The sequence below is a fragment of the Canis aureus genome, chromosome 33 (assembly GCF_053574225.1).
Source record: "Canis aureus isolate CA01 chromosome 33, VMU_Caureus_v.1.0, whole genome shotgun sequence".
Classification (NCBI taxonomy): domain Eukaryota; kingdom Metazoa; phylum Chordata; class Mammalia; order Carnivora; family Canidae; genus Canis; species Canis aureus.
In genome coordinates, this window is record NC_135643.1 from 34,976,097 (window position 1) to 35,003,870 (window position 27,774).

At 32.2% G+C, this 27,774-nt stretch overlaps 1 protein-coding gene across 1 annotated transcript in view; it reads right to left on the reverse strand.

Moving 5' to 3' along the window:
• The window catches only part of LOC144304002 (bifunctional heparan sulfate N-deacetylase/N-sulfotransferase 4), a 285,189-nt gene extending 274,212 nt beyond the window's left edge, over positions 1-10,977 (reverse strand). Inside the window, exon 1 of the mRNA XM_077882441.1 lies at positions 10,460-10,977. The gene's annotated coding sequence lies outside the window, so the exon portion shown is untranslated. The remainder of the gene's footprint in view (positions 1-10,459) is intronic.
• Positions 10,978-27,774: the final 16,797 nt, after the last annotated feature.

A 27,774-nucleotide genomic window follows, 5' to 3' on the forward strand; every position in this document is an offset into this window, starting at 1 on the left:
TCAGAAAGAAATTTATTAAACTGCAAATTACAAAAATTATATTAATTGTCTCCGTGAATATAATGTGTTACTAATACTACTACACTTACATTCACAAGTTACATTAAAGTCTAACATCTCTTAGAAGATACACTTTTGATGTTTTAATTTACTGAATTTAGGAAAGCTATTGCTTGGCCACTATCACAGGATTTGCCTGCATCAGAAGTAACAAAAGATTAGTATCCCTTAAAATTCATTTATCTCAACAGTCATTTCCCTACCACCGACTTTCTTACCTAGACTTTTAATGTAGTTAAGTTAATAGATAAATGCTGGAGAAAAATTAGATTGGTCTGGGACAGTATAACTGATGGCTATTATCTAGTTTATAGGAAATTTTAGTGAGGATTGTTTTTTCCGTTATATTATCTCATTAGCAGAATATTACTGTGTAAATTTATATACTACTGACTTTGAGCTTCTTGTTATAAAAATAAACCCTTTTCAAGTGGGCCCTGTTTATCTCATGTAAGAACAGATATGTATATATATATAATGTGTGTGTGTATATATATTTATACACATATATATCCTTATAAACAGATATAAACACCAATTATCAAATTATTATTCAAAGAACTCAAGGAATGAATAAATGGAAAATTCAATGCATAGAAGGCAAAACTTGTTGAACTTCACACAGATAATGTGAACCAATATTTTCTGATTGATCCTACATCTCCTCCATTGCCACTGTTCTGCATTGGTACCCTAAATATCAAAAAGTAGAATTTCATTGCCTTCCACAAGACTTATAAAGAACACTGCTGAAATGGAAATACTAATCATTTTCTGTTGATAATTTATCTCATAACTTTAGATTTTATGAATCTTTTAGTTACTATTTCCATCTTCTACTTATTTCTTATTTCAGAGCATTCGTAATTTTACATAGCACAAGAGTCAGATAATTATTTACCAAAGGGACATACTCCACTCAACTTCACTGATAACCTGTGCTTGCTGTTTTTTTTTAATCTAATTGCTTCATATTTTATGTTATTTTAACTTTTTGATACCGTAGAATAAAACACCAGCTTGGCCATCAACCAGATATAATACGGGTGATCACATGTAAATATATGCCATATAGAATTTCCTCTTCCCACTCAAAACTAATCCAGAATACACAGTTCTGAAAGTTTTTGGGGAAAAACATAATAAAAACCTACGGGGAGAGATTTGGAGTGATTTCAAGCTTTCTGCTACTTGTCAGAGGCAATGTTTCTTGAGATGCTCCTATTTTAATACTTGATGACTGGAATCTAGAATTATTACAAAAGTTACTTATGAATGCTTTAAAACGATGCTAGGCACTGTACCAAAATAATTCACTTAGCAAGCCTGTATCATAGAAAATACTGGGAAATTGTGAAATGTAAAACATTTTGTTGATCTCCAAGAATATCTTGGGAAAAAAAGAATAGGAGGAGTGGTCTGGTTTTACATATGGAAACTTTAAGGTCAATTTAAGATACACCAACACATTTGTGGCAAAACTTAAAATATAATTTGTATCTTTTTTTTGTATCAGTCTGAGTCAACATTAGTAATTTAGAGAAGTTAAATCTATTGTCCAGAGGTTTCTGTGGAAGCAGCTCTTGCCATGAGTGGGAGGGAGGTGGTAGTTAACAAGCTCTCCTGTGTTTCTCACTGTATGAGTACAAGAGGTGTGGAGAAGCCTCTGGAATGAACATTCTGCCCACCTAAAACCTGCACAAGCACTTGTTTAGAAAACTGTTCAATAAATTTGAAGTAAACAGTTGGGTAAAATGTTGTAGCAGTGGTTTCTGCATTTTACATAATTTTCACATGTAAAGCAAAATCATTTTTTTTCATTTTCCCTGTTCTTTTTTTCCCCGAAGATATTTTGAAGGTCAACAAAATTTTCTACATTTTATAACCCCAACGATTTTCTAACAGAGGCTTTCTAAGTGAATTTTTTTTTTTTGGTTCAGTGTATAGCATTCTTTTAAAACATTCATTAAGTAACTTTTGTAATAATTCTAGAAAATATATCAATATAGATACCACACGAATTTTTTTTTAGTGTTTTACTAGATAAAATAGCAAACTAAGTAACATTTGTATTTGTTTTAGTTCTATGCAGTTTCAGTTTCCGAACCTTTGCTTTCTTGTCATCTTCTGATCCCATGTTTTTCTTTACACCAGCATGCCAGAAAATCAAGACAAACTATTTAAGACTTATTCTTCTGACAGTATTTTCCTCTGGTTTATGTCTGTTTTCCTTAAGATATTCGAGTGTAAGTTAATTTTTGAAACTGTGATAAATCAGATTAAAATGTTAGTCAATGATCCCTGATCTTTAAGTTATACTTAATATTATTAATATTCACATATAATAAAAATACAGGAAAGACAGTGCAGAATGGTGATTTAGACCATTACTTACGAGTGATGGGGATGGAAATAGTCAATACTCGTCACTAGGGGTTGCTTTAAATCAGTACAAAATGTTACCTTGCAGGCCAAAGTCAGAGTACTGATGCATGTAATTAATACTTAATTCCATTAATTTAACACCTCTCATGTTTCCAACTTTGTATTAGGAACTTCATATTTATTATCACATTTAGCTTTTCCAGCAGTTCTATGAAGTAGGTATTATTATCTCTATTCACAGATCATGAATCTGAGGCACAGAAGAGTTAATAAGATTTTTCAAGGTTATATTACACATTAGGGCAAAGCTAGAATTAGAATCCAACTTTGGTGGAATTCAACATTACCTCCTGCCTTCTATTATGTCATGATGCTAACTCATCTTTAAATCAATCCACATTTGTTTACATAACTGCAATTCTTCTCTTTAGGGCTTACTTTCACTTCACAACTTAGCCAAACAATCTCTATATTCTTTATCATTTAGAAGTTCATAGAAGCTACAAGTATCTTTCTTATTCATACATCTAATCTGTAGAAATTTCCTTGGACTAGCTCAAAAGAGCGGCAAAACTGATATGTCTAAATTTTTAAAAGTCAATTCACTTAATAATTATTTTATTGTCTTCAACAGATTATAAACCTTGTAAAATTACACTTTTGGGAAAAGTTGCTTTTACATTCCAGAGCAGGTCCTGAGTAATACTTTCCTGCTATGCAATTTTACTCAATCATTATTTACTTGACATTTGTTGACTAGTCTTCAAACCAACTGCTAGAGTTTGTTTCTAGGTGGGTAGCATGACACTGTAAAATCTTCATCCTCATTTCTTATAGTTACACAATGAAAAACATAAGAAACCTTGGTAACCATCTCCTACTCATGGCAGAAATACTTTCCAAAAAGTCTTCTGGATAAGTAGCCCTGCAACCTGTGGTGGTTGCTTTGATTGACTGGAATCTCACTGATTTTTAGGATGTATTGTTCTTCCTGATTTTGCATAGAAACAATCTCCCAATATCTTTCATATGTCACTCCACTGGTGTCATATAATATAAAACAAATTCTCCTTTCATAAAAAAATCTGCAACATATAAAAGTAATTACACTGTTCTTCAATAGTTTTTTTTCCTTTAAATATTGTTTCCTCAACTGTTGCACATACAACATGCCTCACATTCTACATTTATCAAATGCTTGCTATTTGCTTGTAGGTCAAGAACTCCCTAAACTATCCTGCTATTGAAATATTTTGGTTAACTAGGGATGCTAACACATATATAGTACTCACATTTTAAGTTAATAGGTACCGTAATACAATTGTGAGGGTGGAGCAGGGACGGTGATCCACCCTGGGGGAAGAAGGTCAGAGAAGACTGCTTCTAATATGAGATGGCAGGAACCTGATGTTGGCCTATAGGCTGCATGATGTCAGACCTCTGCCAAGATTGCCGATCACTGTTTTCTCAACTTTGGTAATTTGATTTCATTAATTCATTTTAAGTTTGCATTAGCATTGTATTAGCCTTATATTTTTTGTTCTTGTTGATTTTGAAATACTTTTGTAATTGGTGATTTAAAAAAAAAACTTCAACAATTATATTATCCTTATATAATAGCAATATAAGTCTATTGTTCCAGCCACCTAAGTGATTTTGGAATATTGGTTCTTATATCCACTGATTTGTGAGAATGAAACAGAGGACTAGGTCTTCTGCTACATAAATCTCAAAAATAGCATTAATTTTCAAGCTATAAGGAAAATACAATAATTTGAGATATTTACTTACTACTTTTTAAATATCTGAGGAATGTAAAGAGTAGAAGTGAATTAAGAATTACATCTTCTAAAACTGATGGTCTTTCTGCATTACAGAGAAAGTAACACTAAATAGTGTGCCATATCCTAAACCTCTACCAATTTCACAGAATTGAAGTTAATAATCAATCAGTAGAATAAAAATTCAGCTTGTCAGCTAGCAAATTACAGAAAGTCGTTGCTCCTCATTATGTTTTCTACAAGACTGAGGTAATATCTCAGTTTGGCATATAGCTTTTAAATAAGTTTTCTGAGTGTCAACTTACCAAAAAGGTATTTACTGACCAGCTCTATGGCTTTCAGTAACACCCTTTAACCCACTACCTTGATTTATTCATCTTCATATTACTTATAGCCCTCTCATACCATCTTTGTTTACTACTTGTTACCCTGCCCTCACCCCAAATATAAGCCCTTCTGAGAGCTGTTTTCTTCACACTAATATCTTGAATGGTATCTGGCATATATTAAACATAATGGATAATAATATTATCATTATCATTATAAACATTACTGAACAAAAATGAAAAGCTATTTTCTCTGTATAAAGTGAAAAATATGTCCAGATGGAAAAATAGAGTAGCTTAAGTACTAAATTGAGTTCAACCTCGACTGAGTAATTTGAACATCATTTTTGTGGTTATTAAGAAAATACCCTATTCCAAGGAAAGCAGCTTCCCAAACTGAGATAATCAGGAACCATAATACTCTAAATGAATTATTAAGTGTAATTTTTAAATGATAGCCTGTATTGTTTTACTTACCATAGCATGCAAAAACTCAGTTGGATTGGCATAACTATTAGAGAGAGATTGAGTTGGAAACAAAATTTAAACTTTAATTCTCATTATTCATTTGCACTTTAGAGTAATGAATAGAATTAGGACGTTTATATGTGTTCACAAGAGCATATGCATCTCTGCATCTGTTTCCTTGTATTAATCCTTAGTATAGCTATATTTATTTCTGAAGTTTAAGTGATTTTTACGTAGGTGTGAAAGACTATTCAGTACCTCAAGAAGAACTCTTTTAAGATGTCTGATGAAATATGACAAATTCTGTGGATCAGCAGTCTACAATTGAATTTCTGATTCAGGAATGGAGTCAAGCCAAAGCATGTTAATGTGCAAAATAGCTTTCTCTTCTCTCTCTTTCTTCCATTAATATAGCAGTCAGCCTTTAGGCTGCATATGAATGCTACTATGTTTAAACTACTAAATATAAAAAATGATTTATGGGGATTTAAATATAAGTACAAGGATTATTTACATTTATTATTATTATATTTTTGCCACTATGCTGCATTTGCTGCATGAAAAAGATTACACTGGCAATGAAAGGGAAATACTCAGAGAGAAAAAGAACTCTATTTAAAGAATTTAGTAAATTAAATGGAAATTCACAGGTGGGAGAACAGTCAATATTTTAAGGTTGATATCACTACTACTTTGACATGAATTTCCCATTCCATCTTACCTTTCTTTTATTGCTCAGCATAGTAAACCTACTTTTAATGTGCATTTTTCCTACCCATTGCCATGTTCAAACTGGGCCATTAGATAATCACCTTCATGCTAAACATGAGTGATTTGCTCCTGGGCTTTGCAAGGGAGCATTGAAGCTGCTGTGGCAAAAATGAATAAAGAATAAAGAGAAGAAAGAAAATGATTAGGGAAGGGAGGAAGGGGGGAAATAAATAAGGATAAAAGGACAGAGAAGAAAATGAAGAGAAAGAGGAAAGGAGGAAACAGAAAGGGAAGAGAGAAGAAGGAAAGGGAAAGGAGAAGAAAAAGGAAAAAAGAAAGAAAAGAAGAAAGGAGCAGTTAAACAGCGGTGAAGGAAGAATATCTACACTTAACTTTTTGCTTGAACATACGTAATGTGGTCAGCTGACATTCAACTTCTACAAGGTTATGACTGAAGATAAATTCCATTAAAGGCTTTTAATGAAGAGGTTATTTTAAATAAAGCACAAGTTCATCTGATGGTAGAATGTTTGAAAAGGGGACTGTCTTTTAATTTGGAAGAAAAAAAGGAAGTGTTTGTGCATACCTGTTTGTATGTGTGTGTGTATTGGCTTACTGAAGGTGTCTATTGAGCACTTCAAATATTTAAAACAATAATTTAAAAGAAGTGTAAAAATTGAGTTTGGTACAGAAGTCTCAATTTTGCAATTTAATGGAGTTAAAAATTGTCACTTTTGTTTTCTATGATACTCTAAGTACATCATCAAATTAAGTTCTCAAGCATTCAAACATAGTCTTTTTAACCTTTATTTTCTTTTCACATATTTCCTTAGTTCTAATTAATTATTCATGATTATCATTTATCATTAATGAAGTATTAATGATAAATACTATTATCATTAATGAAGTATCCTTAGGTATATCTCTTGAAAAAAATATTTCTAAATAAGTCTATATATGCAAATTTCCTTAATAAATCACTTGAAAGGCAATATTTAGTTTGTGACATTCAGGTTGTTTTGTTATGATTTTTTCATGGCCTGAATTATATGGATAATCATGAATATAATATAGAAATTATACGAAGGTAAAGGAAATAAATACATCAAGGAAAAAATTTACATGTGTAGGAATGAAGAGGAAGTTACTATTCACATTTCTTTTTAAGATTTTATTTTTAAGTAATCTCCACACTTAACTGGGGCTTGAATTTACAACTCCAAGATCAAGAGTTGCATGCTCTACCAACAGGGCCAGTCAGGTGCCCCACTATTCATATTTTTCTGAAAAACTCTATTTGTCTTGAAATATACAAAGCCATTGATGTGTTTGGATTTCATTATCAGACTATTTTGGACTTTGGGAAAAATCTGTTATCAATTCAATATTACTCTAAAAGACACTTTAGATTTGTCAACTCTAGGATGTGATAGCATTCCTTAGAAAATTGAGATAAAGGAAGCTTGGAAATAGGACTGTATTTATAAAAGTTCTGCATTGCAATTGACACCTTTAACTTCTGAGGCTTGCTGAAATAACTTAAAAAAGAGTGCATTTAACACTCTCTGTAACAGCATAGTTGAAAGTTTCCTGAAGTGTTAAAGAAAACATTGGCTAAATGTTATTCAAAGATGGCTGAAGGCAGTAGCATTATGTCTGACACCTGACCTCTTTCTCTCACTTCATAAACTTAAAATAAATCAACAGACAACATGGTTTCCCCTTTTCCTACTTATTTGGAGTACATGAGGGCTGAGAGTTAACTTTCTCTTTTGTTGTCTAGCTTCAAAAGGTATATTCTTCAACAGTTTTAGTATGTCTACTTCTACTGTAAATTTTACTATCCAAGTTACTTCCATAAAAACTTCCTCCTTCTTCCTTTGGACATGTAACCATAGGTGGCATATCTGATCACTCTGCTATCGCTAAGATGATGGTTAGATGATGTATCTCATGTTTATTTATTCTTCTGCTCTTAGGTACAAAGCGTATTTTATAGGAGTTTCTGCTAGGTTTATTTCCAGTTTTCATTAGAGCAAACTTTACAAAGAAGAAAACTTCATTACTTTAAAAACTTTACTCTAGTCAGGAAGTGTATTTGTTCTTTAATGTCCCACAGTTTGTACTAGGGAAAAAAGTCACACTTCAGTTTAGACTTTAAACATAATGTATTAGCAATGAATTTTAGCCCAGAAAGAATTAGCCTTCTGGGTGCACAGCTTCTCTGTCTTGGCTTCTAGCCAGGGCTGATATTTTAGCTTTATTTTATAAGTTTCCCCAGCTGCTTTCCTAATCTGGGGAGGCAGCATTAGCTAGAATCTTCTAGTTTGAACAAAGCATGCTAAATGCTTCTCTGTTCTCCTCCTTGAGTACTTGTTACTCAGGGAGCACAGAAAGTTTGATCTTTGGATTTTATTCTCAATGGCACTTTCCCACTCAAACAGAATATGCAAGGGGATCATATAAACATTAGACCTATTGAGGGCAAATATTTCACTGGTTCAGAAGCATTTCTTTAGTATCTTTAAGAAGTAAGGTTAGCACTGAGACTTGAACTAAGAAATTAACTTTATTTTAAATCTAATCACAGAATGATATTTGGGGAGGAGGAGAGAATAGATATAACGGGTTTTAATACTCAGACGAAATATAAAAGATTGTCCTTTTTTGAGGTGAATACATATATAAACATGTATTTTTATTTTGGTTATCATATATGCAAATTCCAAATTATGATTTTAAATATTTATGTATAAAATAGTGTAATTAACTTAATTTTGGTATTCAGGGAAAATCATTTAAATGGATAAGTTTCTTTGAGAATAACTTCAGTTGGCAGAAAACAAAATGCAATTTATATACATTTGCAAGTTTATTGAAAATAAAACAAATGTTAAAATCCTTATGAAGTTTTTGGCTTTTTAAAAAGTTATTATTTAAATTCTAGCTAGTTGTATTTTTAAAAAATTTGAGAATGATGTCGGAGTATGTAAATTGCATCTGTATTTTCTCTCTAAAGGTGATTTTCATGCTATATTTATTAAGTCATACACATCATAATTTTTTCAAAGGATTCTAAGTATCAATCTTAGTTATGATCATTGTCATTAAAATACAGTAAAAAAAAAGACTATTCCACTTAATGTTTGTTCACTTTCTAAAATTCTCTTAGCTTATCATGACACGTCTATCATAAGTGCTATATGATATTAATCATAAGGTAAATATTCACAGGATTTGTTATTATAAAAATGTCACAGCAGATGTTAAATAGTATTAAATACCCATTTTTTTCTATTGAGATAAATGATAGTAGCAAATATATTTTTCTTATTAATCACTTAATTTTTTAAATGAGTTCCAGTTGAAGGTTTAAAACTATTTAGACTTTATATTTTCTACATGCATTTGTTTCATGAAAAAAACATGACCAACATAGCACCAACCTGGCATCTGGAAAAAGCTAATTGACATATTTTTAATAGAAGAAATAAAAATTATTATTTTGATATAAACAAAAACATTTTAAATCTGGGGAAAGAAATAATTGCCTCCTAGCTTTGGATAAATTCAAGTAATTACAGTAACTTTTGTCTTCATTAATTTCCTTTAGTGGCAAGAAACTCTCAGCATTTGAGCCATGAATTTAGGGAGAAAATGAATTACTAAAATCACTAAGAAAACATATCAATAACTTTGCATGCAATTTAAACATTAAAGATCTTAAGTTGATGAAAAACATTCTGATAGAAGACATGAAAGCAAGAAAAGGTGAGTTTGAAAAAGACATATAAAGTATAAACTACTGAAACTTTTTCAGAGTTATATTAGAACTCATAGTAAATATAACCTATCATAATAAATTATAGCATCACTTGAAAATACCTTGATGATGACTCTGAAAAATCCAATATCTTATCTATCGGGACAAATTATAAAGAAAATACAGGTTTAAGGTTTCCTTTTTATTTGGCTTTCTTCAACAGATATTGGAAGGGATGAATAAAGATGTATTTTCCAACTTCTCCGTGAATGAGGAATTTGGAGGTATTTACAGGTATAGCATAAAGCTTTTTTGTGCTCCTGGGAGTCTATGTTTATGGCATATGACATACATTATTCCAAAAATTTATTTTTTCTTTCCTAATAGGACCTCATAGGAAAGCATTCTATTCCTTTAAAAGCAATTTATGACTGTATCATACAATTTCAAATGTCTGTGACAGCTGTTTTTCTAAAACAGACCATTAGAACAGAGCATGCCTATAAATCTCAGGTCCCAAAGAGAGGAGTTCCCATCTTGAGCAATCTGAATGCCATGTTATCAGTAACACTTTTCAGGGAAACATTTATAACCACACAGTTTGAATGCTGAGTTTTTAAAATGGGTATTTTCAATTATGAAAGGCTAAAATTGTTATCAAGTGAGTTGTTTATTATGCAAATGTTCTGACAACAGTTTAAAATATTTCAGGTTCTATCTCTTTTTTTTTCAGGCAGGACTGTATTTTCCATTTATAGTGCAAATATAACTTCCACAAGGAGTAATGACAGATAAGCACACACAGGCTGAAAAGAGAAATTGAATTTGGTCTAAAACTAATACCTGCTTCTACACAAATCTTTCACAAATAAAACTTTATTGTGCTCAACTTGTTTACATAGCTAAGCAACACACATTCATTTATTGTACACACCTCAGTTTCAGTAAATTAAGCAATAACTTACCTAGAGAAGCATTTCAATTTTTTTTTTTTCTTATCCTAACTTGAATTTATCCAGAGTTAGAAAGTGAGATATCCAGCGTTCAGATTCACTCGGCCCCAGGTTAATTAGAAGGAGCTTTCCGTTCAATCTGCCTCTACAATATTCCGAGAGCGCTTTTTAGCTCCAATCCTAGTATCTGAACTCTTCCAGCAGTCTCTTTTTATTTATACACACATTGTCCTTTTCAAAACAAGCAGCCAGCTGGAATGATTCAAACCTCTGTTCAGCACACCGTTAAAATGCAGCTTCCTCCTTGGACACGAGAATTACACCAGGGAGCGGACCGAGTACAGCAAAAAGGCTAAGAGAACTATTTAATCACCGGAATACCAGCTGCTCCTGCTCTGCTGTTGCTACTGCTGCTGTGCTTCTTGTTTAGCCGTAGTCGGTCTTTCCCTCCCTCCCTCTTTCTCTCACATCTCCAGAACTATAAAGGCAGCCCTGCCGGATTATGATTGGCAGAAACAGCCAATTCCTTCAGCTAATCATCCTCAAGACTTTCAAGGACCTGGAGCTGTTGTGATGTCATGCAGTCAGTGGGATGTTACACATGAATACATTCCAACAGAAGCTAATTCAGCGATCAGCTGCATTCCTCTCACACCAAGGTGATTGATTAGATGCTCCTTGAGGATTTGCATAATCTTTCATTGTACAGTTGGACTCTTTCCTATGAAACTGGAGAGTAAAATGCCACTTTGCAGCTATGACACTGTACCAAAAGATTCTACTGGGTAAAAACGAAAAGTTGAAGACAGGGTTTTCTGTGGTAAATGTGTGCCAGTCAATGCATGAATTATGAATTAAATAAAAGCCAATGATGAGCAGTACGAAACTTGGAGAAATATTAGTAAGCTACAGACTCCTAAAATTAATAATATTTTAGACTGTAATAAATGGTAGAAGAAAAGAAGTAGTTGTGTGTGTGTATGTGTGTATGTGTGTGTGTGCTATATAGATGGTTTCATTAGTTTAGGTAAATTACTCGATTATTATGGAAAGGTTCTTTTCTATACCCAGCACGAACAAAAAATCATTGTTTCCATGTCTCATTCTTTTACTTGGCAATAAAATATGAAGATTAACTGCTCTTTGTTCCAAATCATATTTACTCAGAAACATAAATTACATTTATTTGTTTTATGTAAAGTTTTTTGAACTTCATTCAAATACATATTTGATTAAAGTGCTTTTGAATGTACTTCTTCATTTCAGGTTACATGATTCCCAGAGTTCTTCTGGCTTTGGTACCTTCTTTAGTTTCCACCATTTAAATTAGTGGAATAAGATGTACTAATGAAAACTCAACCCAAACCCCTTATAGGTTAGATAACGAAACTACAAACTTTTCTCAAATCCAAAGAGTCCTTCTGGTAAAAGTGTGTCTTTGATTATAAGGAGTTCTGCTTGGATTACTGGGACAGTATGATTGACCCTTTCAGTATGTTGCAGGTTAGTTGTGGGGGGGTGTCCCTCAAAACACAGCATTTATTCATGATATGATCTTTGGATGAATGATATTAGTGCACTCAGAGCTACTGGTGTTATTATACTGTATAAGGGTTTGAGGGTCAGGTAGCTGTACACATATTCTAGATAGAAGACAGAAAAAAAATTCTAGCAAATTAAAAAGAATATCTACCAGTTATTTTGTACTTATAAAGACCATCACTGAACCATAGACCGCGTGTCAGGAATTTTTTCAGATGCAAAAGCGAAAAGTATAATAAAGGAAAAACTTATATTTTAAAATTCCTCAAGGAAGAGTCTAGGAACTACTTACTATGTTTTAAGAATCTTTGGAATGCAAATATATTGGAAGATCAAATCAGAATCTTCCTAGTGTTACACATCAAAATTCAAAATGGATAAATTGCAGCTAAATATTTCAATGATGTATTAATAAAATAATTACTATTAGAACAGCAACATGCCAAATACTAACTGCTGAGAAACAAAATAAAATAAATTTAAAAGCTAATTGAACATTTTCCATTTTATGTAGCTTCTCACACTAAAAATGCCTCTTTAAGTTTAGTCATCATTCTTGTTTTAGCTATACAACAAAGAAAAGAAAAACTTTTTTTAAAAATACTTAAGTTCTTTATCCTATCAACATATATCTACTTCATAACTCAATAAAGATTGCTACTTTTTCAGAGTCATTTCAGTTATTGCAACTAAATGACAACACAATGATTCTTATCACAAAACCATGGCATTAAAATATAGAATGGGATTTATATCATCAGCACTGGTGATAACCACAGTTGGTATTTGATTATAAGTGAAACTTATTGACCAGTTTTTTCTCCAATATTATTCCATAAACAATGCTTGCAGCCAAAGAAACATACATTATCATGAAAACACTTGGAGAATGTAAAAGAATCATGTGTAATATTTTGGAAGATATTCTCAACATAAAATTTTAACATAAATTACTATAAATATCTGCGAAAACCAAAAATTTCTGAGATTCTGATTTCAAGTACATAGTAGGAAAAGAAAGAATATACTGTCTATTCTCATAATTTATTTAGAAATAAAATAAATCTTGGGGGCAGAGGGACCAATCAGATGTACAGATGTATAAATGATGGAAACCAACTACAAATTGCTTTCTTTCGTACATCTAGGGAAAGTTGGAAAAATTCACACTGTCCATATTGAATAATAAAAATTAAATAATCCCAAAAGTACTTTGAATAGTTTTCTCATAATTTCCTTTGTATATTGTAATTTCTAATGATTTAAAACATTTCTTTAGGGATCCCTGGGTGGCGCAGCGGTTTGGCGCCTGCCTTTGGACCAGGGCGTGATTCTGGAGACCCAGGATCGAATCCCACATCGGGCTCCCGGTGCATGGAGCCTGCTTCTCCCTCTGCCTATGTCTCTGCCTCTCTCTCTCTCTCTCTCTGTGACTATCATAAATAAATAAAAATTAAAAAAAAAATTTAAAATAAAATAAAATAAAATAAAACATTTCTTTATGAAATTAATGACTTTTATCATTCCTAATGTATTGTGTTGGAGAAATGAAGCAAATGACCTTGCGATTTCTAGGAGGAAATGTAATATGCAAGAGAAGATAGGGAAGAATTGTTTTCTCAAAGCAATTTTTAATAACTTTACCTGTGTTCACAATTTATAGACCTTGCACATAAGTCAGATGTAGCATCTATCCAGTTAGCTCGAAATAATATAGATTATACAATGCATTTACCCGAATGATTTTAGTTGAATTCTATTATTTTTCTTTTGACACCCATGAAGTGCAATATAATTTTTCTTCCTATTATGACATAGGTCGAGGCATATACTAATCATAAATGATCCTTATTAAATTGAGTTGAACTTGTTGAACTAATACATTTTTTGTGTTCTCCATATTTTTTATTCAATTGTTATCTAAGCTTCTGTTTTCAACTGACTTTCTTTGAAAATTCAAAAAATGTATCATATGCATGGTTTTGAAATTTTAAAAATGAAAAACTCCAAAAACTATTTTGTAATAGCACTTAAAATGTACATAAAGCATATAAAGTACATATCAATGTCTATTTATTCAATAGAAGAAGCAGAAAACAGAATTAAGCATGTTTATTATATAAAGGGAAATTCCTATTTTGGTTTTATATGTCAATGCATTTTTAGAGTCAAAGTCAGAGGGTAATTATATCTACTGGTAAAAATACAAGATAAGAAATATTCAGCAAATTTAACAATTTCTAAAATTCCTATTCATTTTCTTTCTCATTAACTTCTTTTTTGTTGTTACTAAAGTCAAGTTTTAAATCCATCCATTTAAAATAAACAGAAATTTGCAAAGAAAATGCTAAAGAAATATCTCCAAGTACCTTGTAATTATTATTTAAAAATACCCTTCACATACACGTACATATAATAAACAGAAGATTTTATAGTTTTATATAGAGTTTTCTATATAAACTTTTTTCCTTTATTTTTCATTTCCTCTATTCTGCAAAAATGACAATTTTGAATAAATACAAGTACTTTAATTTACAATTTAAATTACTGAACTTTACGCATGCAGGATTCTATTACTACTGTACCACTTTCTGTCCCCTTTTCTTTCTTTTCTTTTTTTATCATGAGCAACTTTCTAGTTGTCCCAGCTAACACACAAAGGCTCTTACTTTTTAAAGGAAAAAGCATGAATAGAAGAAACTGCTATGTTCAAAGTTTATGCCTTCAGGGGAAAAGCCTCTAATTGAGCTATGAGTGACTAAAACAAAAACTTTCTGTTTTTTTTTTTTTTCAGAAAAAAAAACCCTTCTGCAAGTAATTACTCAGATAAAAACTCCTATGAGAAAGGAGAAGAAAGTCAGCTTTACTCCATAGAACTCATATACATAGTAAAAAAAAAAAAGTAATGTTATATAGCATTACTTATGTAACAAGCACTCCAGACACAGACATAAATGTTATCTTATTACACATCTGGATATCTTGTTGGCAAGCTATTGAGTGGAAAAAAATGGTAACCACAGGTTTGAAGAAAGAATCTTCTTGCCAGTATCACTGTAGTGCATTGTTTTAGCAAGAGAGAAATCAGCATGTTAATGCTTCAAATAAATCCTTTGACGATGCAAAGCTTGATAGACCAAGTGAGGGGAAAAAAAGTTTAAATCATCCAATTCCACTTTGGCTGACAAGCGCCTAAAGGAACATTATTTTTAATAAATAGCAGATGTTGGCCAAAACATTATTGAATCACAAAAATCTTTGTTGTGTAATGAAAGGGAGCACACTAGTGGTGTCCTGGGTGAGGTGAGAGAAGACAGTAGAATATTAAATTTACAATTATTCCATGGTCTGATTCCTGCTATGAAATTTTCAGTGAATTTCTCTTTTTGAGGCTACACAAAGGTGGTTAGAGTTTATAAAGTACATTAATTAGGCTACAATTCCTGTGGGAGTCTCTTATCAGAGGAGAATCTTTAAATACCACAAAGTGCTTCAGTATGAATGGGATATCTACAATAGGCAGTTTTGCTTTGTTTCTTCATGTCTTTTTCTTTTCTTTGTAATGTGTTTGCCGAAATTTCATTACGGTTTAATGATAATTTCCTTTTGAGTTAGGCCTTACAAATCAAGTCATTTTATATCCTCTAACTTAAAGTCTAATGTTCAAAGTGAGAAACGTACTTGTGGACCACAATCCTAGCATCATGATGATACATTTATAAAAACTCTTTTAGTCATATAGGGTATATTGTTTCATCTGTTAGCAAATTCTTTTTATCTTAGGTATCCCAATATCATTTGTTTTCTGTCTGCTCCAGTCCTTTGGGGAAAGGCATCTCATTTATGAGCTACTTCTACTAATGCTCTGATCAGCATGGGAAATCTTAATGTTTCACCAAGCCTTCGTAAATCAGTTTCTGTCCTGTTAGCTCCAGTGCCTCACTCTAAATTATCATCACTGGGATAATTCACTGGATGTTCCTACTCATTCTCCTATTTGGTTTCAGTATAGCAATGTTTTTTAGGGGAGGTGGTGTTGAGAGAGTTAGTTGTGTGCAAATGTGTAAGATAAGAACATGATGTGTGAAGGCTAGCCAGAAATGTTTGAAAGTCTCCTATATAGTTGAAAGGTGATGCAAGTAAACATATGAGTTATAATGTCCACAGTCAGGCCATGACTGTACCCCATGACCTGTAAGCCCTGCAGTAGCCCAGCTAGCGGTTAGGTATACAACTATATATTGCCACCATTATCTGTCTTAGAGACACACATTATTTTTTTTTAAATTGAAGTATATTTGACACACAAGGTTACATTAGTTTTAACTGTACAACATAGTGATTTGACAACTGTATATGTACACTATGCCAAGACACTAATTTTGAGTCCCAATTATAATCTCAGCAATAGTCTTTCCTTTTGGGGGACAGAGATCATATTTTTTTTTCTTTTGAGACTTATACATTTAATACTTGGAGCAGTACAGAGTGTATATTTGCCCTTAAATTAAAAAAAACACTCAAACTTATGAATGAATGAATGAATGAATGAATGAACGAACTAGGAAATGAGGAGAGGGGAGCACTAAGGTCTTGCATACAAATATATTTCCAACACAACCATTGCATGAGTTCTATATTTCACAAATTGAAAAAGCTACAAGTAATTTCAAAACAAAAATGCAAAAATACATTATAAAGCAATTTTCTCATGGATTAAAAAAAAACAGATCAGGGATCCCTGGGTGGCGCAGCGGTTTGGCGCCTGCCTTTGGCCCAGGGCGCGATCCGGGAGACCCTAGATCGAATCCCACATCGGGCTCCCGGTGCATGGAGCCTGCTTCTCCCTCTGCCTGTGTCTTTGCCTCTCTCTCTCTCTCTCTCTCTCTCTGTGTGACTATCATAAATAAGTAAAAATTAAAAAAAAAAAACAGATCAGTTTTCCTTTTTAGAACACATATAATTGAAATCTCACTAATATTATTCATGAATAAAAATATTTTAGTAAGAATAAAGTCTTCTTTAAATGTTTGCATTATATATATTTAATTTAATTTGTACTTGTAGAATCAAAAGAATGACTGTCATTTCTAAGTGCTTCACCATATAATGTGATCTATCTCCTCTATTACAGTAAGTATCATATTATTTTTGGGCTTTAATTGAAGTTTTCCCTTTTTGAATATGGGTTATCATGCATAAAATGATTATAAATTTACTGGGAATAGGTGCAGTACTCTGAAGACAGAGAGATTTTACTAAAAGAACAAAACAAATACTTGAATGTAATATAAGATAAATAAAGTGAAGTAAAATGATTTGTAGCAAATTAAGTAAAATAATACTATAAATGCAGTTCATAATAAAGAAATGATTGTTTGCTATCTCAGCTGTTTATATCCTTTAGAGGGTAGGGAAAAGCTCAGCAATTAAATCAAGGTGGGAAAAAGAAGCATGTAACGACCACAGAAATGTATCAAAGAATATACATACCACCCTGCTAAAATCTTCAATATTTTAGGTTCCCATAGAGGGCAATATTGTATAAAAGATGGTGAACCAGGAATCTGCCAATTCATCTCTGTTGATATGCTTTAAAGAAAACTGCTGTTACTATAAATTTGATGCTGTACTTCCCCTCAAACTCTGACTAATATATAAAATGATGCACACAAAAACAGCAGAGACTCATCAAAAGCAAAGAAAATTCATTTGGTATCCTGCTTACTGGTAGATTACTTGAGTGAATATCCTCCAGTTTCACCTATAATTGGACTCAATCCCTGAATCTAGATAGTAGATTGCAATCTATCATATAGTCATTTAGTCTAGTAGAAATATTATTGAAATAATGCCTTCCTCAATGCCTGGAAAAGAAAGGTAAACTACAAATAAGATGAAAGCCATGTCTATATTTCAAATCAAACATCGCTGAATCACCGAAAAAAATCTCTGTTGTGTAGTGAAAGAGTAGTACATAAGTGAGACCCCAGGTAAGGTGGGAGATAACAGTGGAAACTAATCAGGGATATAACCATAGTGTAAGGATGGGGTGTGGAGTATGCAAGGTTATACTTAGCTATGGTTGCTTTGCCATAAATCCCCTTCCCCTCAGAGATGCTAAATGTAATTATAATTCAAAGCATTTACCTTCAAATGATTTTTATAGTAACCGCTAATCTGTATTGAGCTTATACTGAAAGCAGTGAAGGAGGCATACATTAAACATCCAATTATCTATAGATTTTAATACACGTGGTGATATGGAGTACATGGAGTACATGGAATTATGAAGGGTATGTGTGTGTATTTGCAATTAAGTAAAAAATTGTCCCCGATTTCTAAAAACCTAGTTTATATCCCTATCTTATGGTTCCAGATCACCTTGGAAGAAGGTATTCCTCCAGCATTAATCACTATCTGCTCTGGCCCTTCTGTCTTTACTCTTATGGTGATATATGGAAGGAGGCTATTGGTTAAACTTGATTTCTCAGTCACTGCCATCACAGAAGCTTGTTTCAATACGCTTGCTTTTATAATACATTGAATACCAAAATCATGTTATCTTCAAACAATCTATATTATAGATTGTTTTGAATCTAAACGATCCTACGATTAGTGTGGTATTGTCAACATTGTACAGGTTAGAACATTGAGACACAAGCAGCAAATCTGGAATCTGCAAGAGGACTCATCTATTCCTAGCCTTGTTACCTTTTCACTATACCAGAAACTTTCTCTGAATGGATCTAGTCTAGAGAATGGAATTTTATGTAATCTGTAAATTGGTAGCCTTTCAGGTGGCCATCTAAAACCCTATACTCTGTAATACACTAGTTGAAATATAGATGAGAGAGGAATCGAGCTCTCAATATTTCAATATGGCAAGCTTGCAAAAATTTGGCAGGATTCAAGTTTCAATATCTACTCTACAAATATCTTGTATGCAAAAACTTACCTAGTATCAGAACTGGTCTAAAGGCCTCTGTAGCAAGAAGGATTTAAGGCTAGGCTTTAGAAAAACTAAGCAGTGTGGGGAATCACAGTCATTGAAATATGCTAATGAAGGAAATAAAATGAAGGACATTTGTAAGATTTAATTTTCTGTATATTTTCAATTAAACCATGCAATTTATTTTTCTGATTTGAGAACCAGAGAATTTTTCTTTTCTTTTTCTTTTTTGAGAGAATTTTTCATATCCACCCATGCTATTACTGGTTGTCAAATTACACATACATACACAAAATTGGAACAAGAGTTTTATAAAACAATTCATACTATAACTAATTGCAATGAATTTGATGCTTTTTGTTCCTTTCCTTTCCTTTCCTTTCCTTTCCTTTCCTTTCCTTTCCTTTCCTTTCCTTTCCTTTCCTTTCCATCCATTCCATTCCACAAACATTTTGAAATGCTTACCTCAATCTATTAAATGCATGTAATGAGCCATGGCCTGCTTTTGAAAGATACAAATCTGGATTCATTATATATCTGTACAATACTGAATATAAAAAAGATCAAGTAATCTCCATGTTTTTATAATTGAAGCTTTTACCTAATTTTTCCATTTAGCTATTTTTATAACCTTAATACCTTTTTCCATTTCACAAAGTGACTATGAATGGATCATGCTATTCTTTGGAGAATAGAGAACCAAAGGGGCAAACTAGATTAACAGATGAACATAGAAACAAATGGAGCTTTCAATTATACATTAATAACACTGGCCTCTTAATGTAGAGAACAACAGAATAACTAATATATTAATACTCTTTAGGACTTTAATTGTTTGCAATTATAAATCTATAGGCAAACATTTGGAAATCCCAAACTTCCAATTACAGGGAGAAATGAGTTGCTAAAAAAGACATGGACGGAAGCACTCTGTATTTTTTCATTCTTATTTGTGGGAAAACAGAAAGAATATACCTCATTGCATCATAGAAATCTTACTGCTACCTTATAAGGCTAGAATGATTTTAGAGTGCCACTAATAAGCTCATTTTAGTTGCATAATGTCTATAGTGACAGTATTTCCTAACTCTAAAGTAAACAAACAATGCTTTTCTTTTGTGAAATGTGCAAATATATATATATATATATATATATATTTTTTTTTTTGTGAAATGAGGGAAAAAATCAGTGCTTCAAAATTCAGAAGGAAACATAGTGGAATGCATTATTGACCCTACTTCTTTATTTCTGCCCGTTTTAAAGCCCTTTGTAATAAGACTTTGTAGTTCCTCCCAATATGAGGACTACCTTATTTTCCCATCCTTTTACTTTCAGTTCTGCTATATGAGGGGTTTGGACCAACAGACTGAAGAGAAAGTAATATGCTAATTCCAAGCTCAGGCCTAAGAGGCATTATGTTTCCATTTACTCTTTTGTAACTCCCTTACTACTATAAGAAAGCCATGACTGCCTGGCATGTGGACCAACATTGCTCAGCTAAGATGTCCTAGCCAAGTCCAGGGCAAAGCAGTGCCCCTACCTGACCTGTAGGTGTATAAACAAGCCTGGTCCATACTAGCAGAACCTAGCTACTACAGCTGATTCATGAGCAATACAGAACAGAGACAGAGGCAAACTATATTAATGTAATGGACATGAAAATAAATGGAGCTTTGAGTTATATATTAGCATTGCCCTCATTACATAAATAATAGAATAGATAATATAGTAATTAAATCACTTTAGTACTACAATTTTTACAATTATGGAGTTTCAGATAAACACTTAGAAATCCAAATTTGCACAATTTTAAGGCATACAATAAATGTATATTTAAGCTTCTGAATTTTGGGTAGTTTATTTTATAGAGTTATTTGACACCTAAACTTACTCTTTTCTGTATCTAAAGTCATTTCACAGAGACTTTAGTCTACTCAATAAATAGATTATGTAACCTGAAGCAAGAAAAATGATCACACATTTTCTCATCACTGGAATTTATTATATGATTTTGAAAAAGATTTTTATCTACAGTAAGACTCTATTTTATTTTATTTTTAAGACTTTTTTTAAATAATACTTTTAAAAATGTGATTAAGTTTCAAAATTTGTCTTTCTTTTGTTTAGTTCTGCTGAACCCAATCGAATAAATACATTCTATATTTCCTAACACAGCTATTATCTTATTGCAAAAGTAAAGATGGAGTTCAAAGGCAAAATATTACTCATAGACTCAGTAGGATTTTTTTCCCCAGTAAAAATATGGAATAAAATGCTCATTAAAAAAAGTTAAGACAAAACAAAACAAAAACACATTTTTTGCTTTGGTGCAAAATAATCCTTAATTTATAGATAAAGTTTTTTTGACTGATGAAAGAATAGAGGATCACAAATTTTCTGTAAAGGAACAATTGTGAAGAGTGTATATTTAACTATACTAAAATGCATTCTTAACTAAGGGCACAAGTTTTCATGTTGGAGTGATTTAGTCTGCTTAAAGTAAGACAGATTAATATTTCATTAACTCATACTTAGAGGATCATTTTTCTTTTCTCAGTAAAAATTACTAAACAGAGAAACAAACAATAGCCTCAGAATTTGGTTCCTAACTTCAACAAGGTAGCTATTGGTTTGCCATGTCCTGTTAAATTAATTGAACACATTTTAATACTTTCATGTAAAAGATATATTGACAAATAGCTAGTACACATCAAGTCCCTCATCTTTTGATTCTAAGAAATAGGAATAATAATATCCCAAATAATAATGACAAGTAGTAATAATTACTGCAACAGTATTAGTGTCACCACTAATCTCATCAAGCAGCAGCAGTAACAGTAAGAGCAGCCACTGTTTCCTGAACCTTCATAGGGCTTGAGCTTCCTTCATTCAGATTTTTAAACAAAATCATGGTCAAGCTGGAATAGGACCTAGTAAAGGACATGGGTAATGTAAATGTCAACTTTTATAGCCCACAATGAGTTGAGGAATAAGAATAATCGTAAGAGAAAAGGGAGAGGAGGAACAAGTAAGAACAGAATAGAAACGATGCTGTACCTCGTTATAATGATTATAGTGCATTGAATGAGCCTGGTGTGTTCTAAGCAATTCACTTTTATTAAGCCACTTAATCTTCATGGAAAAACTTGCCTGATAAGAATACAAATGAAGACATTGGACCACAGAGGGGTTAAGTATCTAGGTTGCCCCAGTTGGTAAGTTTGGCATTTGAACTTAATATTTCCAGATCCTGAGCCTAGTTTTAACCTCATGCTATTCAAATGGAAAGAGAAGCAGCAGCCAGTTTTGCTAAAATGGCAAGACTCTTTGACTCTTTTACTCAAAACACTGTATTAAATCTTGCAATGACTATATTTCAAAATATCTGAATTATGAAACACAGAACAATGTCACAGTGGAAAAAAAGCAAAACATTAAATCATTACTAAGATAATTTTAGAGGCAATTCTTTAAAAGGAAGGAAAAGCCCTGCCAGACAACAATCAATAAATTGAATAAATCAATAGCAAAAAAAAAAAGAAACTTAAGAATATATCTAGTCATATGAGAATCCTATAAGTAAACCTATAAAATCTGGTGTAACATGAAGAGTTCTAGTTAATTCCTGCTTTTGGGCTTCCTGTATTCCTGGCTTAGCATTTTCCTGCATTTCTCATTTTCTTTAAACCAAAATATAAATATTAATAGCTCAGTAAGCCAGCATGAGTTTGGTAGACTCCCACTTGCTATGCTAGCTTCTACCGTATTCTCTGCTTATATCATGTCAGACATACATGCAAAGCAAAGTTTACTTCAAAACATAGCTAAATATGAGAGACTCTTAGTAGTAATACACTCCTTTTCTGTCTTTTCTTGGGCTATTCCAGTCTCAATTTAACTCCCACCTCTTGTTTCAGCTCAGCGTTCAGAATATTTGCTGATAAAATGAAGGTGCTTGAGTATGTACAAGTAGTCAAGAACCTAATTTATGCTGCTGAGATACCTTGGAGAATGCTGAAGCCAGCCAGATGCATGAAGCCACCAGAATGCCAGACAGATCAGTAGGAAGTAGAATTTATATATATATGTAAATATGATATAAATTTTGAGTAATAAAAAATAAAGAGCCCTACCATGGGGTTTATAGAGATTATAGAGAATAGTTAAAATATTCTTGCTACAGTGGTTTTGCAATATATTTTATGTCATAATGTGCAACTCTTTATACTACTACTACTTGAAAATGCTTTTTTTATTTTGCAATAGTGCTCTTCTGCAAAGAGATTAAAAATTCAATATACAATGAAAAAAGTATTTTAACTTTTTCAAAAGAATGTCGATAAAGTGTCAACATTTACCATCTACTAAGACTATTGTGGTATCATTTCCTATTAAGACAAACACTGTAAATCTGCTATGTTAGCTCTAGGATCTATTTAAAAAATTATAGTTAATTTAATTAGAATGTGCCCCCATGATGAGAATTTATCACACAGAGCTCCAGTAAGGTATATACACACCATTTTGTAAAATGTACTTTCATTTAGATCATACGATTTTTCTTAAATTGACTTTTATCATTTTTTAAAAGATTTTATTTATTTATTCATGAGAGACACAGAGAAAGAGGCAGAGACACAGGCAGAGGGAGAAGCAGGCTCTTTGCAGGGAGCCTAATGCAAACTCGATCCTAGGACCCCCCAAGATCACGACCCCAAGGACTCACTGAGCCACCCAGGTGCCCTGACCTTTATCATTTTCAATGAAAATTTTCTTCTGTATGAAATGAGATGTTAGTATTGGCCCTCTAGAAGAAAAATAATAACATAAAAAGTTAAAATGGTTAAAATGATGTCTTTTGAAGACAGAGCATTCAGGGATTTTTTTTTAAGATTTTACTATCTATCTATCTATCATCTATCTATCTATCTATCTATCTATCTATCTATCTATCATCTATCTATCTATCATCATCATCATCATCATCATCATCATCATCTATTTATTTTAGAGAAAGAAAGTGCTGGTGGAAGGAGGAGCAGAGGAGAAGGAAGAAGGAGGGGGAAAGAATCTTAGGCAGACTTCCCATACTGAGAGGAGAGCCAGAGTTGGGGCTCCATCCTTTGACGTAGAGATCATGACTGAGCCAAAACCGAGAGTTGGATGCTCAACCAACCGAACCACTTAGGCACCACACACACATTCAGGGATTTAAAAGAAAAAAGAAAAAAAATTAAATCTGTTAATGGTTCAATTTTTTTCTTTCCAATTCTTGGAGTCAAAGTAAAGTTATAGAAAGTTAATGTGACATTTGAGAAGGGAATTGGATGGGGGATGGGTTGATTGGTGATGAGGATTAAGGAGTACACTAGTGATGAGCACTGCATGATGTATGGAAGTGTTAAATCACTATACTGTACACCTGAAAGTAATATTGCATAATCTGTTAACTAATCAAAACTTAAATAAAAACTTAAAAGAAGAAAGTTAATGTGACATTTGATTTTACTGTAAATGTTATAAACTCAATTAAAACTCAGTATTGAAGATAACAGTAATTTATTTTACAATTAAATGTGCAAATTTTGGTAGAACAAAGGATCATGGTAGAGCAATATTTTTACTAAAATAAGTTTAAAATGAAATTTAAATGTGCTTTAAATTAGTTGTGTGCACACATAATTCACAATTCCTAACAACATCCAATATTTTCCAAATGTGAAGAGAATGTGTACTTATTATGACTTCCAAATGTTTGTGTATGTATATATGTAGTTAGAGTAACTGAACTATAGTATTTTTGTAAGGGAGCTGGTAGCTGATATACATTACACATATATTACATATATATGTAAATTTATCATAGTAGTATGTGCTTTTTCTCTTCACTGTCTATGTCATTAGTCAAATGTTAGAGAAGTTCAGGCCTTTGAATGATTTTGTAAATCAACTTTATGCTTTACAATAGTATTTAACTTTTTAATGAATTAGTCCTCCATATTTTGTTTGAATCTTTTTTCTAATGCATTCAGAATACTTAAATATTGAGTGTTTCAAGAATGGAGTACCAAAAATTCCTCAATTTTTAAAATTTACTGATACAATTACTAACTACAAAATTTACAAAAAGGAAAACTTTAAAACTAAGCTCTACAAGAGCAAGAGTGTTACTGAATAGATCAAATTATGTGATCTCATAGGGTGTACAAAATTGAATTTTTGAATTATATAATTGTATGTTGCAGTGTCTTGAATTGTAGGAAGAACTTTTGGCTTTTCTATTTCATTGAATACATTTAAATTTTATATTGGAATGAGATAAAATGGTAAACTACCATACTAAAACATCTAGATTTGTTGAAACCGACAAAATAATCAATAGTGACAGCTTCTCTTTGAAAAAAAGTTGTTGAAGAAAAGTACCCTGAAAAAGATCAAAAGACTGTACTTTTCAAAATATTAGCCACTCTTTTTAAAAAAGGAATAGAAAAGAACTTTCATTTAGGAGGTATTTCAACATCCAGAGACAGAATACTTTCTCAATTAAAAATAACTTGGTTTGCAGAGAAGAGTTAATTAAAAGTGTGAACAATTAGGATTATTCATCATAAAATGCGACTCTAAAATGATTGCAGATGATGTTATAAAAACTTGAAATGTCATTGTAAAGTGTATTTGGAGAAAAGTATTTATGACACATTATAGTTTAATCATTATGAAGAGGTTTTTTATTTTTAAGATTTTATTTATTTATTTATTTATTTATTTGGGAGAGAAAGAGTGCAAGTGCAGAAAGGAGCAGAAGATGGACAACCAGACTCCATGTTGAGCACAAAGTGTGATGTGAGGATTGATTTCAGGACCCCGAGACTATGACCTGAGCTGAAGTCAAGAGTAGGATGCCCAACCAACTGAGCCACTCAGGCACCCCTCATTATGAAGAGGTTTTTAAAAATTTGCTTTAATGAACATATGAACATGCTATATCTATATATATATGTTAACAATTTTGAAAGAAATTTATTAATTTATTTTTTTAAGATTTTATTTATTTATTCATGAGAGACAAACAGCGAGAGGCAGAGACATAGGCAGAAGGAGAAGTAGGTTCCTTGTGGGGAGCTGGATGTGGGACTGGATCCCAGGACCTCTGGATGGTGACTTGAGCCAAAGTCATATGCTCAACCACTAGGTCACCTAGGTGCCCAAGAAATGTTTTAAAATCCTTTCTTAGTAGGATACTTTTATAGGTCTACTACTTTATAAAACTAATATGTTGGCTATATATTTCATAATACATAGTTTACGTTATTTTTTAGTGCATCCTTGCATTCTTTAAAATATTGTGGTATATGCATGAAATAGCACCTTCGATGCATAGGAAATGCTTAAATTGAGTCTTAATGAATATTCTCAGTGAAAATTCAAAGGTCTCTCACATTTTGCTGCAGGCGGCATATTTACTATGTTTTCCTGAATACAGATGTCTTTACTCAATGCCTATGGAGTCTGGTCACCTCTGCAGTCTCTCTCACAAAATAAATATTTCTATTATAATTAATTTGACTCCATACTCACAAGTTATTCTTAGTCAATTAAATTTGAAATAACATATCACCTAATCTCTTGTTGGCATAAAATATGAAATTATGAATGTATTGTGGTAGAATAAAACCTAGTCTAATGATTCAGAAAACCTGATATTCCTAGGTTTGATTCTGTAAACAAAAGGGACCTTGGATGTTAGCTTGTTTGGACATGTTTCCTTAGGTCATGAGAATTTCTATATCCAAACACTTTACTGTCTACAATACAGCATTATTACCCTACTATTCCAGGAAATTTCTGCCCAGTAAGATAAATGTTGCAAACGACTTTACTATTTGTCTCAGGGACTTCTCAAAAGACCCATTTAAATGAACAAAGACTCATTTAAATTAACATGAAAGTGTAACTTTTTATTAGGTAACATCAAAGGACTGTTTAGTCTCCAAGATTCTTTTAACTCTTTGTCTCAAAATCATCACTATAATGTATCTAATAATCTTAAACTCCTTACCCAGTGCAAATCAAGCCCCATCCAATCTCCACACTCTTCCTCTGCAAAATCTTATGAATGTCCAAATTTCATCCTTTCCTCTGAGACAACATAACTGTCAAAGTAGTGCTCTCCTTGATTATCATTGGTTAACACTTTTAATGAGGCACAGAGGCCCCCTACCATTGTTTGGAACTTCATATTATATGTAGCCTTAATATTGTTTGCATACACCTTGAAGAGGATATCTAGCATTATATAATTACCTTTCAATTAATTTATTAGAAAAGTGTTTTATGGATCATCAAGCAGCATTTTGAAGAACCTCTGAAAGTCAAAAGTAGCATTGGTGGATGGAACTAGATACTCTGAATTTGATTTTGAAAGATTTAAATTGTTTAGGAAAAGATTCTTTGTGAAAAATAAGATGGAACTCAGCATTTTGACAGGAGAAAGCCAGGTGCATTATCACTGACATGACATCTACTCAATGATGGGAAAAAACAACTGATATTTCAGAGGAACTGTATAAAATGAGGTAACCATGATAAAAAAAATTGTCTTTGAAAACTTTTTAATTTTTATTATTTTTTTATTTTATAAGCTTTTGCAAAAAACCATTATTAGAATTGTTTTAAATGAAACTAAGGAAAGACAATTTTGTCTAAGTTTGATCTGGATCTATTAAAGGGGAGAAGCGTACCTTTTGGGACCGGATAAAGAGATATTCAATATGAATGAACACCAAAAAGGAAGGTTGGCAATTCTATTGGTTCACTACTCCCTACTGAATCT